This window comes from Lactuca sativa, chromosome 3, assembly GCF_002870075.4.
Source record: "Lactuca sativa cultivar Salinas chromosome 3, Lsat_Salinas_v11, whole genome shotgun sequence".
In the NCBI taxonomy this organism is placed as follows: domain Eukaryota; kingdom Viridiplantae; phylum Streptophyta; class Magnoliopsida; order Asterales; family Asteraceae; genus Lactuca; species Lactuca sativa.
In genome coordinates, this window is record NC_056625.2 from 91179261 (window position 1) to 91186209 (window position 6949).

General features: G+C 38.8%; 1 pseudogene; it reads left to right on the forward strand.

The window, feature by feature from the left end:
* Window positions 1-315: 315 nt before the first annotated feature.
* On the forward strand, window positions 316-1801 carry LOC111918571 (probable methyltransferase At1g29790; annotated as a pseudogene).
* Window positions 1802-6949: the final 5148 nt, after the last annotated feature.

Genomic DNA, 6949 nt, shown 5'->3' on the forward strand with positions numbered 1-6949 from the left:
TATGGAGAATCCTATCATATGACATGAAATCACGACTTGTTCAACTCCTTCAAAGTGTGGAATGGAATAATCAATATGGGTGATGATTGGGTGAGCAATATCAATGACAGTTACACGGTGCAGATCAATATGCATAATGGTATGGTCAAGAAACTAGACTGATGGTTCGCCCCTGAACTTCAAAAGAATTTGATTTCTCTTGGCACTTTGGTGAAGGATGGATTTAAATATTCTGGAGAGGGTGACTAGTTAAGAGTATCCAAGGGTTCTCTTGTAGTTATGAAGGGAATGATGAATCCTCATGAGATTTATATTATGGATGGATGTGCGATTGGGAGAACGGTGACTGTATCACAATCCATGGATCAGTATGATGATGAAATAGAGTTTTGGCATCATAAGTTGGGACATGTGAGCAAGAAGGGGTTGTTTGGTGGATATGCAACTAGAAAAGATGAACCTGGTGAAGATTGTGTTCAAGAGATACAAAACAGTGTGAGTTCAGTTCGGTTCAACATTCTAGCAACGAGATTCTCGAGTGTGTTCACTTAGATCTATGGGGTTCCTCTCCTATGAAGTCTCAAGGTGGATGTCAATACTTAGTGACTTTTATTGATGATTACTCAAGGAAGACCTGGGTATATTTTCTAAAGACAAAAGATGAAGATAAAGTGTTTGGGCAGTTCAAGGAATGGAAGGCAGTGGTTGAGAAACAGACTGGGAACCATGCAGTTCACTCATAATAGAAAAAGGGATGTAGTTCTACAAGGTTTCGTTTGACAACATATGCAAAACAGAAGGTACATTGAGGGATCGCACTGTACGCCTACCATCACAATAAAGCGGAGTGGCAGAACAGATGAACCAAACACTAGTGGAGCATGCTCAATGCATGCGATTATCTACTGATTTATTAGAAAAATTCTTGGCGGAAGCAGTCAACATGCTTGCTATCGGACAAATAGATCTCCATCAACTGCAATTGATTGTAATACTCCTCAAGAGGTGTGGTCTGAGAAACCCTCTGAGCACACTGGTTTACGAATGTTTGGATGCTCTGCTTATGCTCATGTGAATGATGGTAAACTAGAGCGCAGGGAAATGAAGTGCATATTTCTAGGATCCAGATTCATCCATCATCTGGACAACATACACATGCAAGAACTAAACATGCCTTATAAACCGGTCCCACAACCAAAAACATTTTCACGATTGTAAAGACTGTTTTGAACTTGAGGGTAGAGAGAAAATACAGTGGGTGATCAATTGTAAAACCATAACAAATTTCTCGATTGATGAAATATTAGCAATGAAGACACATGGAACGATTCGAAACGGGCTTGATATCGGAGGTGGTGTTGGAACTTTTGCAGTTAGAATGATGGAAAGGAATATAACGATAATAACAACTTCAATGAATTTAAATGGTCCTTTTAATAGTTTTATAGCATCAAGAGGTGTTGTGCCTATGTATATAAGTGTTTCACAGAGGCTTCCGGTTTTTGATAACACTTTGAATATAGTTCACTCGAAGTATGTATTGATTAATTGGATTCCGACAACTTTCTTACATTTTTTGATTTTTGATATTTATAGGATTTTAAGGCCTGGTGGGTTGTTTTGGCTTGATCATTTCTTTTATGTAGGGAAGGAACTTGAAGGGATTTATGTGCCACTTTTGGCAAGTGTAAGGTTTTATAAAGTGAAGTGGGTTGTTGGGAAGAAGTTGGATAGAGCACCTGAGTTAAACGAGATGTATCTTTCGGCTTTGCTTGAAAAGCCACTAATTAACTCTTGGTAGTTCCTTTACTGTTTTGTATTCTGAGATGTGAAATATAAATGTTAATTGTATTTGTTGTTATGTGGAAAGTATGTTTTTCTGTTTTTTTTTGGAAAATGTAAGGAGAATATCATTGTTTTTTGAGAAAGTAACAAATTTAGCCCATTTCATTGATGACTTTGTAAAAAATAGCCAAACATTAACCACTGGAATCACACAGGAGATTAACTCACCTGCAGTTTCACTTGTCAACTGCGGTTTAGCTATGTCTGTTGGCCACTCACCTGTGGTTTGGGATTATGGGTTGCGGTTCCGTGATCCATCAGTTGTTTCTTGGCCCATTAGACCTAATATATAAAGTTCAAAAAACCAGTTAGGTCATTTTCAGGTTGCTAGACTACAAAATTCTGTCTAGTGGAGGCTCAAAACAATTGGATTAGCATTGTTATACTTTGAATTTTCATCAACCACCAAGATGGCTTAGTGTTAATCACTTGGGAATTGAGAAACGTCAAAAAGAGTTGCTCTAAATTCTAATCCTACAATCTATGATATTTGATTTAAAACAGATGCAAAATGATAAATTTTTTCCTTATTTGATATTTTAAACATTTTTGAAGGTGGGCAGATATCAGGGAGTTTGGTGGCTTGATGTCGATGAAATTCTTGCAAGAAAATCTTTTTAAGGTGGATTGAGTTGCAGCATCCATGAATTTCGACACAAAATTGATATGGAGTATTTCAGTTGACCTTTTTAGATTGATAGATTGTTATACTTGACAAACGTTATAAGAAATTAGCCAATGCAGTTTTTTTATTTGATAGTATGTTGCTATTTTGACTGAATAGGTTCATTTTTTAATGTTTTAAGAAGGAATGGATTGGATGTGTATCGTGTAAAGTGGAAGTGTTAGAGCTGTTAAGTGTTTTATTCTTCTAGCAATGAAATCAAAAGGAAAATGATTAAGGTATTCTTTAAGGTGATATGGGAGAAAACCTTGGTTTCGTTCACTATAGAAGGTTGAGAATTCAGGTCAATTCTGAAAATTTTCTATTTTAATTTCTTATTTTTTTGAAAATAAAAATAAAATATGAGAATCGCTTCTCGTGTTAAAGTCACTATGTTGCTATAATTTGAAGCCAAACAGTGATCATTTAGGTACTAATTGAGGTAAAACCATACTTTTGAGTTTTAGGTTTTATAATGGGGAAATTATTGATAAATTCCAAATATTATGTGACTAGATGAGTGATTTAAGTTCTGGAAGTATAGAGTATACTAAAATATAGATATGTTATTCTTGATTTTGACCCAAAGTTGTACTCGATAAGAAAATTGAGTAATTATCGATAATTGATGACATTTGGTGAAATTGGGTAAAAAAAATGAATTAAATTTTGAGTGTTGCTGTGACAATGTAATATGAACTAAGTTCATGTATGTAATAGATTTAAGATACTTTGTGTCTTCATGATTTGGAAATACAAAAATATATAGTATCCATTCTATAATTGAAGTGTGTTATTCAGTTAAATTGTGAAATAATTGGATATAAACGGTTGATATTTGAATTAAAAAGGGAGCACATGTATCGGTGTAATTGAGGGGAGGTTTTTAGAGTCTTAAATCGATCTGGAGTGATTATGATGAAGTTAATTGAGTTCGAAGGAGGTGCATAGTTGTCGGATTGTTTATGCACTGCAAGTTTGCAATCATAGCAAGGGTTTAGTTGGTCAAAGTCATAATATTTAAATGAAAACACAACCTTTTGGGCTAGTATATATTTTAAGTTTTGGTGGGCTGTATGTAAACACAATCTTTTGGGCCAGTATATACCTTAAGTTTTGGTGCGCTGTATGTTATATTAAGCGAATGAATAGTTGGCATGTTGGATGTTGCCTTATGGGGACTAACGTAAATGTTAGTGGACCAAATTATTGTAGTTACACCATAGTGGGTTAATAATTGTGTTTGGTTTATTGGTTAGATTAAATTGAGTTGTTATTGTTATGTTATGTGGATCATTTATTTTGATGCGGAATAATTGTCTTCTAGTTATATAGATTATTCTACTTTAATCTAGATATTAAATTGGATTAGGGTTTGGTGATTAACTGGTAATGTTATTATTAGACAAACTTAACAGCTACTCATGATTATCTTTATGTATAGTATTTAATTCTTTGAGGTTGTAATGTGTAAATTATACTTCTATAAATCATAAGTCTCTCCACCTAATTGGGTGTGGTGTGTACCATTATCATGGTATCAGAGCCAATTAATCCCACCCTTTTTCTATTCCTCTTCGCTGTCGTTCTCTCTTTCTTTACCATACTTTTCAGTTTTCTACATCTCTAATCTTCCCATGGCTTCTTCTTCTTCTCACGATCATACCCTATCCATGAACACAGTTCTTCATCTGATATCCAACAAATTGTCATCTACCAATTATCTTTTATGGAAAAATCAAATGATTCCCCTCCTCACCTATCAGAATCTGTTGGGCTCACCTATCAGAATCTGTTGGGCCATGTAGATGGGTCTCTTCCCGCACCTGATCTGGTGGTTCTCACTGATGGCAAGTCCTCGCCAAACCCGGAATTTGCTGCATGGATCTCTGCTGATCAGCGAGCAATTCCGTCTCTCCATGCATCCTTAACTGAAGAAGCTTTTTCCGAGATTGTTGGCCTGTCAACAGCTCGACAGATTTGGGTTGCGCTTGAGGTGGCTTATAGCCACTCCTCTGTCGAAAGAATTCAGAACCTCTGCGATCAACTGCGCCAATTCTCCAAGGGAACCTCCACTGTTGCTGAGTTTGGAAGGAAATTCAAGAACATTTGTGATCAACTTTCTGCTGTTGGTCATCCTGTTGATGAATCGGACAAAACACACTGGTTTTTGTGTGGTCTTGGTCCGACTTTTGAGACTTTTTCCACCGCTATTCGGGCCTCTCGGTCCCTCACTACTCTTCGAGATCTTCTTGCCCAAGCCGAGGCACATGAGTTATTTTTGCGCTCTCTACATGGGACTGCTTCCCCGTCAGTGGCCTTTTCTGCTACCTCCCATCCCCCCACATCTCACGGTGGTCGTGGTGGTCGTTTTTTTCGGGGTGGTCGTGGGCATGGGCGTCGTCCTCCCCATTGTCAATTATGCCGAACCAATGGCCACTATGCTAGTGCATGCCCACATCTCTCATCATATGCCACTCATAAACCCAGATCAAATGTTGATTTAGCCAAAGCCTTTCATGTTCAATGTCGTGTAACACCCAATGCCCCAGACTGGTTTGTTGACTCCGGTGCCACCGATCATATGGCTTCTTCCACCGCATCCGTCTCTCAACCTATGCCTTATGTTGGGGACTCTAAGGTTGCTTTTGGGGATGGTAATGTTCTCCCCATATCTCATATTGGTCAATCTATGATTCGCAATAATATTAAATTGCGGGATGTTCTCGTTGTCCCAATGATCACCAAAAATTTATTGTCCATTAGTAAATTCACTACAGATAATAGTCTCGATGTTTTGTTTTCCCAACCTCATTTTTATATCCAGGATCGGGCAACGAAGCAGGTTCTAGCAACAGGGCGATGTGAGCAAGGATTATATGTTCTATCCAATAAACTGACAGCATTTATGGTTGCTGCTTGTTCGAAGTTAAGAGCATCCTATGAGCTTTGGCATTCCCGCTTGGGCCACGTTTCTTTTGATACTCTTTCTCTTATGAATAAATTAGGTCACGTTTCGGTGACATCTATATTACCATCACCCGTTGTTTGTACGCCTTGCCAACTTGCTAAGGCGCATCGTTTACCTTTTGAACCTAATGAAAAACGTGCTTTAAATGTATTGGACTTGATTCATTGTGATTTGTGGGGGCCATCCCCGGTTACTTTGATCAATAGTTATCGTTATTATGCTGTTTTTGTGGATGATTTTTCTCGTTTTATGTGGTTCTATCCGCTCAAAACCAAGTCCGGTTTCCATGTCGTTTTTGGGGCCTTCATTAAGTTTGTTCAAACACAATTTTCATCTAAAACTAAAGTCTTTCAAAGTGACGGGGGCACAGAGTTTTTGAATCATCATGTACGGCGTTTGCTTGAAGACAATGGTACTTTTCACCGTATTTCATGTCTGTACACTCCACAACAAAATGGTCGGGTGGAGTGTAAACACCGCCATATTATAGAAACCGGTCTTGCCATGTTATTTAATGGGCATGTTCCGTCTTCTTATTGGGTCCATGCTTTTTGCTCAGCTGTTCATATTATCAACCGACTTCCCACTCGGCTATTGAATAATAAATCCCCGTTTGAGGTTTTGTTTCTTCAGGCTCCATCTTATGATCATTTTTGCCCATTTGGATGTCAAGTCTACCCTTACTTAAGAGACTATGCGGAGCACAAATTATCGCCACGAAGCCTTCCTTGCATCTTTCTTGGCTACTGTGCCCAATACAAAGGATATGAATGTCTTGATCCTGGCTCCTCTTGTGTGTTTATTACTCGGCATGCCAAGTTTGATGAGCTCTTTTTTCCTTTTCACAACACTTCAACTCGGGCCTCTATTCATGATCTTCGTCTAGTTTCTTTTTTCGACGATACATCATTTTCTAGTCCACCATTGGTTCCTGCTCCAAGCCCGCCGCAACAGCCGACTGCTCCTTTCACTAGCTATGGGCTTTGCAATGATCCCGCTCTTGTCACCGAGGCTCGGTCGCCTAAACAAGCCCAATCCTCGGAGCAGGCTCAATCACCAGAACAATCCCAGTCAACAGAAGAGGCTCAATCGCCCGAACAGGCCAGTCCTCGGAGCAGGTCCAATCTCCTGATCAGACTCGGTCACCCACCGATGCTCTATCATCGTTCTTACCTGATAACCGGTCTCCTGCTGTTTTGTTTGATGAGACTGAAACAAATACACCTCCTGCTACTCCTTCATGGGCTCCACCTATTAGCCATCCCATGGTTACACGGGCCAAAGCCGGGATTTTCAAACCAAATCACAGAGTAGATCTTGCTCACACTACTAAACATGGTTTATATCGTGCCTTATTTGCTTAGCATGATCCGACTACCTTTTCTTCGGCTGCTTTGCAATCCCACTAGATGACTGCCATGAATGCTGAAATGAATGCTCTATGGAAAAATCATACTTGGTCGTTGGTT